General features: G+C 44.1%; 1 protein-coding gene across 2 annotated transcripts in view; it reads left to right on the forward strand.

Moving 5' to 3' along the window:
- Window positions 1-10,052, forward strand: part of ZNF442 (zinc finger protein 442) — a 38,227-nt gene that overhangs the window by 18,152 nt on the left and 10,023 nt on the right. Inside the window, exons 1-2 of one of the 2 annotated variants that reach the window (XM_011994015.1) lie at window positions 3,625-3,652; window positions 4,550-4,618. The exons of the other annotated variant lie outside the window; for it this stretch is intronic. The gene's annotated coding sequence lies outside the window, so the exon portion shown is untranslated. Of the gene's footprint in view, window positions 1-3,624; window positions 3,653-4,549; window positions 4,619-10,052 lie in introns of those variants that run through there. 2 annotated transcript variants of the gene reach the window in all.

Raw genomic sequence — 10,052 nt, forward strand, 5'->3', positions numbered from 1 at the left:
TTTTTTTTTGAGTCGGAGTCTTGCTGTGTTGCCTAGGCTGGCGGTATCTCGGCTCACTGCAAGCTCCACCTCCTGTGTTCATGCCATTCTCCTGCCTCAGCCTCCCGAGTAACTGGGACTACAGGCGCCCAGCCGCACGCCTGGCTAAGTTTTTTGTATTTTTAGTAGAGACGGGGTTGTACCGTGTTAGCCAGGATGGTCTCGATCTCCTGGCCTCGTATTCTATCCGCCTCGGCCTCCCAAAGTGCTGGGATTACAGGCGTGAGCCACCGCACCTGGCCTGTATTTTCTTATTGAGAGATAGCACTTTTTGTTCCCTGGTAGCCTTTTAGGGATAGGTTTGACCACCTGATTCCTTCTTAGGAGCAATTTTTGAACATTTTTTAATTTTTTTATGAATGACATCTCAAGGGTCTCTGAATGAACAAAACAGTCTTCAAAAGCCAGAACAGCGGCCAGATGTGGTGGCTCACGCCTGTAATCCCAGCACTTTGGGAGGCTGAGGCAGGCGGATCGCGAGGTCAGGAGTTCGAGACTAGTCCGACCAACATGGTGAAATCCCATCTCTACTAAAAATACAAAAATTAGCTGGGTGTGGTGGCGCACACCTGTAATCCCAACTACTCAGGAGGCTGAGGCTGGGGAATCACTTAAACCTGAGAGGTGGAGGTTGCAGTGAGCTGAGATCATGCCAGTGCACTCCAGCCTGGGCAAAGAGCGAGACTGTCTCAAAAAAAAAAAAAAAAAAAGCCAGAACAAAGTTGGTGAACTCACACTTCCTGATTTCAAAACTTATTACAAATCCATACTAATAAAAACAGTTTAGTACTAGCGTAATAACACAGAAATAGAAAATGCAACAATTAGAGATGATTGACTTGTAATTCTGTTCTTGGGCTGCAAGTTCAAGAAATGGATGAAAAGTGATCATGACCTGCTCAAGAAATAATTTTCTGATTTTAAAAGCAGAGTCAATGTTGAAAAAGAGATATGTAGCTGGGCGCAGTGGCTCATGCCTGTAATCCCAGCACTCTGGGAGGCCAAGGTGGGCGGATACGAGGTCAGGAGTTCGGAACCAGCCTGGCCAACATGGTGAAACCCCATCTGTACTAAAAATTCAAAAATTAGCCAGGCATGGTGGCAGGTGTCTGTAATCCCAGCTACTCGGGAGTCTGAGGCAGGAGAATCACTTGAACCCAAAGGCAGAGGTTGCCGTGAGCCGAGATCACACCATTGCACTCCAGCCTGGGCGACAAGAGCGAGACTTTTTCTCAAAAAAAAAGAAAAAAGAAAAGAAAAAAAGAGGCCGGGCGCGGTGGCTCAAGCCTGTAATCCCAGCACTTTGGGAGGCCGAGACGGGCGGATCACGAGGTCAGGAGATCGAGACCATCCTGGCTAACACGGTGAAACCCCGTGTCTATTAAGAAATACAAAAAACTAGCCGGGCGAGGTGGCGGGCGCCTGTAGTCCCAGCTGCTCGGGAGGCTGAGGCCGGAGAATGGCATGAACCCGGGAGGCGGAGCTTGCAGTGAGCTGAGATCCGGCCACTGCACTCCAGCCTGGGTGACAGAGCGAGACTCCGTCTCAAAAAAAAAAAAAAAAAGAAATAAGTGATATAACATGGAAATTCCCAAGTTGGATGAATGCAGCAAACCTTGGGGCTATAATGTTATGGAATGGATGTAGAGTCAATGTTTAATTAAGGAAGGACCGTAAATTCTGATTTCACATAATATGTCTTTGCAATGTACGGGATGATCTATTTTTTGTTATACTTGTTTTGGGTTTTGGTAGTGATTATTCAAGTGTTTATCATGTAAATGATAATATCACAATCAGGGACAGTTTTCCAGTGATTTATGGATAAATTCCATATTCATCCACCTGGCGCGGTGGCTCACGCCTGTAATCCCAGCACTTTGTAGGCCGAGGTGGGTGGATCACCTGAGGTCAGGAGTTCGAGACCAGCCTGACCAACATGTTAAAACCCCGTCTCTACTAAAAATATAAAAATTAGCCGGGTGTGGTGGCGCATGCCTGTAATCCCAGCTACTTGGGAGGCTGAGGCAGGAGAATTGCTTGAACCCAGGAGGTGGAGGTGGCGGTGAGCTGAGATCACACCACTGTACTCCAGCCTGGGCAACAAGAGTGAAACTCCATCTCAAAAAGAAAAAAACAAAAACAAACAAAAATCGTATTTATCCTGTATAGCTCTGGTATATTTTTGCCTTTCTGGGGTGTTTCATTTCATGTGTAATAACTCTTAGGGTTGCACATCCAACAGTACTTTCTTATAATTATTGCTTTCCCATTAGTAGTCATTTAGTTAGCTCAGGTTTTTATAGTGTTATTTGTAAATATAAAACATGCGTTACATTTTTATGTGTTGTAGGGCCAAGAATTCACCAACTAGTTATTATTTTACACAGTTGCTTTGTAAATCCGTAAGGAGAAGAAAGGTGAGGAAATACACATTTAGTCTGGATTTTATATTCATATAATGATCTTTAGTGGTGCTCTCTGTCTTTTCTTGTGGATTTTGCCATCGTTTGGTTTCAGACATAAGGACTTTCTTTCATCTTGTAGGTCTGGTGTGGTAAGAACAAATTGTTTCAATATGTATGTTTTTATTCTTGAAAAAGTATTTGTAGCTTTGCTTGATGTAGGATTCGTGGTTAAGGTATGTTTCAGAGCACAGCATGATGAGAAACTGTTGTGTGACAGGCTTCCCACTGAAAGGAGGATCATAAGCTAACAAAAGCAAACATAGCCAGCCACAATGGCTCCTGCCTGTAATCCCAGCACCTTGGAAGGCCAAAGCAAGATGAAGACTTGAGCCCAGGAATTCAAGACCAGCCTGGGCAACATAGTGACACCCTGTCTCTACCAAAAATTTTAAAATTAACTAGGCATGGTGTTTTTAACCTGTAATCCCAACTACCCAGGTGGCTGAGGCGGGAGGATTACTTGAGCCCAGGAGGTCGAGGCTATAGTGAGCCATGATTGCACCACTTTACTCTAACCTGGGCAACAGAGTGAGACCCTATCTCAATAAATAAATAAATAAATAAGTAAATAAGTACTATTTAATTCCTCTCACTATTACAGTAATCTATATAACTTATTGTCAAAAATCAATGAACAATATAGAAACTAGGATGGAAAAAAATTATTGTGATTAGAGACGATAGCCATATTTGGTTGGGAGACTAAAGACAAAACATTTAAAAGTATTAGAAAGCTGTTAAAACTTGGGAAGGAGTGAATTTCCTACTTATGGAGTAAACATGTATTGCATTTATAATAACATGTATGCTATTGAAATAAAATCACATTTCTTGCAAAAATATATACATTTCTGAGGAATAGGGCTAATTTCTTTCTTTCTTTTTTTTGGAAGGTTTTTAAAAGATGTTTATTTTGTATACAAAGAACTATCCTAGTTTTTCATTGGGTAGATGCCTTGGATAATCCTTTGAAGGAAGGTCATTTATTCCAACTTAATGAAGCCTATATCCTTTGCATAGTTACAGAAACACTGGCGGCACATATTGAGGCCGTATTTCCAGATCAGACCATGCTGGTTTGAACAGACGCGACAAGAGTGAGAACCGCTGGCTCCAGTACAGCTGGTGACCCATCTTGCTCTCAGGTAAAAGCCTTTCTTTTATTTTTAAAGACAGAGTCTTCCTCTGTCGCCCAGGCTGGAGTGTAATTGGGGGATCACGGCTCTCTGCAACCTCCGCCTCCCGGGCTCAAGCGATCCAAGCCATTCTCCCACTTCAGCCTCCCAAGTAGCTGGGACTATAGATGTGCACCACCACGCCTGGCTAATTTTTGTTGTTTTTGGTAAAGACAGGGTTTTGCCATGTTACCAAGGCCGCTCTCCAACTCCTTAACTCAAGCAATCCACCCACCGTGGCCTCCCAAAAGTGTTGGGATTACAGGCGTGAGACACTGCGTCCAGCCTAGGGCTAATTTCATGTGCAGCATCTGTCTATGTTTCCTGATGAAATGATGTAAGGGTTAATTGACGTAGGTGTCACCTCCATGGATATATATATTAATACAACTTTGGTAGATTGACGATTCCTTATCAGAACTCACACTGGCTAGATATGCTATAAATGTAATTTAGAAAACTCAGATCGCGCTGGGCGCGGTGGCTGACATCTACTGTAATCCCAGCACTTTGAGGGGCCAAGGTGGGTGGATCACGAGGTCAGGAGATCAAGACCATCCTGGCTAACGTGGTGAAACCCTGTCTCTACTAAAAATACAAAAATTAGCTGGGCATGGTGGCATGCGCCTATAGTCCCAGCTACTTAGGAGGCTGAGGCAGGAGAATTGCCTGAACCCCAGAGGCAGAGGTTGCAGTGAGCCGAGATCGCGCCACTGCACTCTAGCCTGGGCGACAGAGGAAGGCTCCGTCTTTAAAAAACAATAAAGAAAGAAAACTGAGATCCAAATTCACTCATGCAAAATGTGCCGGAAAATTTGGAACATCTAGGAATTGTCATAAAATGTATAACTCTATTGTTTTTATTAGTGCCTCCGGCTTAAAGTGGATCTGGACTATGGATTCCTATATCTTACTTTCAGAAAAAAGCACATTGAGGTGAGAGAATTCTGTAAATAAGTTCTCTTGACACATAAATTCACGAGTTGAATAGGTAGTGTTTTTTGATGAAATCAGTTAATAAAAATTTGCCTTTTATTTTATATTTCTCTGGATGATTGCAATGATTGAAGTATATTTCATTTTTCTCTTTTTTTTCCTTTTTTCTTTTTTTTTTTTTTGAGATGGAGTCTCGCTCTTGTCACCTAGGCTGGGGTGCAGTGGCACTATCTGGGCTCACTGCAACCTCCACCTCCCAGGTTCAAGCGATTCTCCTGCCTCAGCCTCCCAAGTAGCTGGGATTACAGGCGCCACCACCATGCCTGGCTAATTTTTTTGTATTTTTAGTAGAGATGGAGTTTCACCATGTTGGCCAGGCTGGTCTCAAACTCCTGACCTCAGGTAATCTGCCCACCTTGGCCCCCCAAAGTGCTGGGATTACAGGCATGAGCCACCGTCCCCGGCCTCCACATGTATGTCTTCTTTGGAAAAATGTCTATTCATGTCCTTTGACCACTTTTTAACGGTACTGTTTGTTTTTCTCTTGTAATTTTCTTTGTTTCTTATAGATGGTAGATATTAGACCTTTGTCTGATGTATAGTTTGCAGATGTTTTCTCCCATTTTGTAGGTTGTCTGTTTACTCTGTTGATAGTTTCTTTTGCTGTGCAGAGGCTCTTAAATTTAATTAGATCCCACTTGTCAATTTTTTCTTTTGTTACAATTGCTTTTGCTGTCTTTGCCATGAAATCTTTGTCTGTTCCTGTGTACAAGATGGTATTGCCTAGGTTTTCTTCCAGGGTGTTTATAGTTTGAGGTTTTACATTTAAGTCTTTATCCATCCTGAGTTGATTTTTGTATATGGTGTAAAGAAGGCGTCCAGCTTCAGTCTTCTGCCTATGGCTAGCCAGTTAACCCAGAACCATTTATTGAATAGGGACTCTTTTCCCCATTGCTTGTTTTTGTCAGCTTTGTCGAAGATCAGGTGGTCATAGGTGTGTGACCTTATTTTTGGACTCTCTATTCTATTCTGAATTTTTTTTCCTCATGGTTATATGAGTGTTTATTTTTGTCTGGAAGCTTTTGTAAGAATTTAAATCAACACAGTAATGAACTAGTTAAATGCTGCAATTTGTAAAAATATGCAAAATCTGTACATAAACCCCTGACATCACCTTTGACCCACTGCACCCTCTTTTCACAATTGTCTAGGGAAAAGGAAGTATATAATATTATTCCAAAGGCAGTTAATGTGAAAGGCTGATGAAGCATCTGACAGAAAGATAGTTGATCCTTCAGAGAGAACAGAGTCTTGTGATAATAGATTGTGAGTGTGCGTGCATGCGTGTCTCTGTAATTTTTAAAGGCATGAATATCATTTATTCATTAGTTATAATCAGACATCATTTTTTTTCTTGTTTTTCAAACATGCCCATTTGTCTTGTCAGGAAACACTACAGTTTTCACAAGTTGATTCAAGATTTTGTTTGATTGAATTACACTTGATGTTTGGCTCCTTTCTTTTTAGCCATGGGTTCCCGGTTCCAGTTCATGATGCTTTTATGTCTGGTACTTTTATTACTGGGCCAGTCCTGGAAAAATAGCTGAGAAAGCAAAACAGCTGAAATGGATAATTATTTTCTTCTCTTTTTTTTGAGAGAGAGTCTCGCTCTGTTGCCTAGGCTGAAGTGCAATGGTGCGATCTCAGCTCACTGCAACCTCCGCCTTCTGGGTTCAAGCGATTCTCCTGCCTCAGCCTCCCGAGTAGCTGGGATTACAGGTGCCCGCCACCATACCCAGATAATTTTTGTATTTTTAGTACAGACAGGGTCTCACCATGTTGGCCAGGCTGATCTTGAACTCCTGACCTCATGATTCACCTGCCTCGGCCTCCCAAAGTGCTGGGATTACAGGCGTGAGCCACCGTGCCCAGCCGCTAATTATTTTCTCAAGCAGTAGATAAAATTTTTTTTCCCTAAACTGTTTATCTTTAGGTATGCTAGCTTACTAGGACTCCATATGGCCTGGGAGCTTCAGGACCCTCTGCCAATTATCAGAGTTAGATAAGGCCTGCTCAAAACCAGAGCAAACCAGAACCAGTTGCCTTTAGATCAGGGATCCCCAACCCCTGGGCCATGGACCGGTACCAGGCCGTGGCCTGTTAGGAGCTAGGCCACACAGCAGAAGGTGAGCAGCGGGCGAGTGAGCAAAGCTTTACCTGTATTGACAGCCACTTCCCATCACTCACATTACTACCTGAGCTCTGCCTTCTGTCAGATCAAAGGCAGCATTAGATTATCATAGGAGCGTGAACCCTATTGTGAGCTGCGCACACAAGGGATCTAGGTTGCATGCACCTTATGAGAATCTGGAAGATCTGTCACTGTCTCCCATCACCCCCAGATGGGACCATCTAGTTGCAGGAAAACAAGCTCAGGGCTCCCACTGACTCTACATTATGACGAGTTGTACAATTACATCATTATATATTACAATGTAATAATAATATTTAAGTGCACAATAAATGTAATGTACTTAAATCACCCCAAAACCATCCCCACTCCAGTACATGGAGAAATTATCTTCTAAGAAACTAGTCCCTGTGCCAAAAAGGTTGGGAACTGCTGGTTTAGATCATTGACACCTTATTGTAAGATGAAAATCCTCACCCATAGAAGAAAGTCACGGCAGCTTTTTAGTTGTTGTTGTTGTTGTTGTTGTTTTAGACGGAATCTAGCTTTGTCGCCAGGCTGGAGTGCAGTGACACGATCTCAGCTCACTGCAACCTCTGCTTCCTGGGTTCAAGCGATTCTCCTGCCTCAGCCTCCTGAGTAGCTGGGATTACAGGTATGTGCCACCACGCCCAGCTAATTTTTTTTTTTTTTTTTTTTAACAGAGACGGAGTTTCAATATGTTACCCAGGATGGTCTCGATCTCCTGACCTCATGATCTGCCTACCTCGGCCTCCCAAAGTGCTGGGATTACAGGCGTGAGCCACCGCACCCGGTCTATTGTTTTGTTTTGAGATGGAGTTTCGCTCTTGCTGCCCAGGCTGGAGTGCAGTGGTGCTATCTCAGCTCACTGCAACCTCTGCCTCCTAGGTTTGAACGATTCTCCTGCCTCAGCCTCCCGAGTAGCTAGGATTACAGGCATGTGCCACCATGCCTGGCTAATTTCGTATTTTTAGTAGAGACGGGGTTTCTCCATGTTGGTCAGCCTGGTCTTGAACTCCCGACCTCAGGTGATCCGCCCGCCTTGGCCTCCCAAAGTGCTGGGATTACAGGCATGAACCACCACACCCGGCCAGCCTTTGGAACATGTGTGGTATAAAGAGACATGTTTATGATTTGTGCCTGCACATCTGAAGTTCCTTTCTGCCCATATTACAAATGTCCCCATCCCGTATTTGGCTGCTTAAAACTCCCCAGCTTCCCACAGCTCTAGGAGGAGGAAGTGTCTTCGGAGCAAGAGCTGACTCTGACCCCTTCTTCTCTGGCCAGAAAATAAGTCCTGTTTTGCCTTTTTTTGGTTCCATTAGGTATTCTTTCTTTGTGACTCGTATAAACTAGAGAAAGAACTCAGTTTACCAGGTACACTTGTATTTCATACAAATATGGGAAATCTTTATATTTTCAAAGTCTAATGCCTTGGCTTTTGATTGGAGCATTTAATTCATTAATATTTAAAGTCTTGAAGGAGAGAGCATTTCCACACTGCGCAGAGGACACAGAAGGGCAAGTTGAGCTCCTTCATCCCTAAATCCTTCAATGCCCCTGCCCCATCACCAGGTGCTGATCCCACTTGTAACTGGCAAAGGGGTCTGGCTGCTCGCCGCTTGTGGAAAGAAGTCAAAATAATAACGAGTTGTGATAAGAGGGAGCGAGATTTCTTTATTATCTGTCCTAGCAGGGGAAGAACAGAAAGCAATTCCACTGTTCAATTTGTGGAGGGAACGCAGGAGTTTTTAAAGAAAGAGTTTGGAATGCAGAAGAGGCAAGGGGGGCTAGAGGTACCAGGTGGCGTGACTTGCTCTGGTTGCCCCTCTTGAATTATTGTCCCATTTGGTGAAGGGACTACTTCAAATTAGTTGCAGTCAATCTTGTAGTCACTCTTCAGCTGGGTGTGGTTTCTGTCTTTGAAGTATTCTTTTGTTGGAGAGAGAATTCCAGAGGTGCCTGGTCCCTATCAGGATCCAACCCCTGAAGCTTCTAAGGAAATATATGACCAAATAAGAGAGCATGGTGTGTGCTTAATAAGTATTTAGGTAAATAAATGTGCATAGGCCAGGCGTGGTGGCTCACGCCTGTAATCCTAACATTTTGGGAGGCCGAGGCGGGCGGATTGCCTGAGCTCAGGAGTTCTCGACCAGCCTGGGCAACACGGTGAAACCCTGTCTCTGCTAAAATACAAAAAATATAGCCGGGCATGGCGGCGTGCACCTGTAGTCCCAGCTACTTGGGAGGCTGAGGCAGAAGTGTTTGAACCCAGGAGGCAGAGATTGCAGTGAGCCGAGATCGTGCCGCTGCACTCTGTCCTGGGTGACAGAGTGAGACTCCGTCTCCAAAAAAATAAGATAAATGTGCATAAGGCATGGCAGTATAGTATGGGAAAGGAAAGAGAGTGGAGGTTCACAGCGCATTCTGAAGCTGTATTTTAGATGAGAGGTAACATCTATCCGGTTTATCTTGAAGTTATTATCTTGGGATCGGGGAAGGGAAAGAGGAAACGGGAAAGAAGAAGAAGACAAAAAAGGTTTAAAATGTGGTTGGAGACTCAGCTGCTAAGCTGCTGGTTACACACTCTGGCACTCAATTTCAGGAGTCAGAATCTGGCTTCTAAGCTTGGGAATATGTTTAACCTCCTGAAAGGGGGTTTCCTGCTGAACTGTGGCTATCTGAACTAATTCAGGTTGGTTTTATTTCCCTTCTTCTGATTCCTTTATAGAAAATTGCTGCCATATAATTCCAGATTTTCCATGCATTTAACAATTTTATTTCATTGTTGATGTGTTTTTATTTTCTGGTCTGAGAATGAGTAGATTGAGAGATAAGGTGGGAGAAAGGCTTGACCATGGAGCCAGCAGCCTCATCCCAAATTCCTGATCCCTGGAGGACACCAAGCCTTCCCTCCTGCTTCAGTGTGGTTTGTGTGGTCTGGGCTCCCCTACTGCTCAGAGGCCAGGGGATGGCTCCAATGGGCAGTGAGTCTCGAATTCCCAGCACACACTTGAGGGTCCCCGTCCAGGAAGAAGGAGCAGGAAGAGCGCATTGAGTACAGGCAGGAAATTCCGCTTAAATGCAAATATCCCGTGGGAGGGGTCAGGTTTACAGCGAAGGGAGGAAGCCCACCCTATCAAGGGCTGCGTCTGGAACCGCTTCCTCCGGCTCCACTCAGCTGTATAAGATCGCTTCTTCTGTCAATCAGTTCCCGGGGGG

The sequence above is a fragment of the Mandrillus leucophaeus genome, unplaced genomic scaffold (genome assembly GCF_000951045.1).
Source record: "Mandrillus leucophaeus isolate KB7577 unplaced genomic scaffold, Mleu.le_1.0 Scaffold440, whole genome shotgun sequence".
NCBI classification, from domain to species: Eukaryota; Metazoa; Chordata; class Mammalia; order Primates; family Cercopithecidae; genus Mandrillus; species Mandrillus leucophaeus.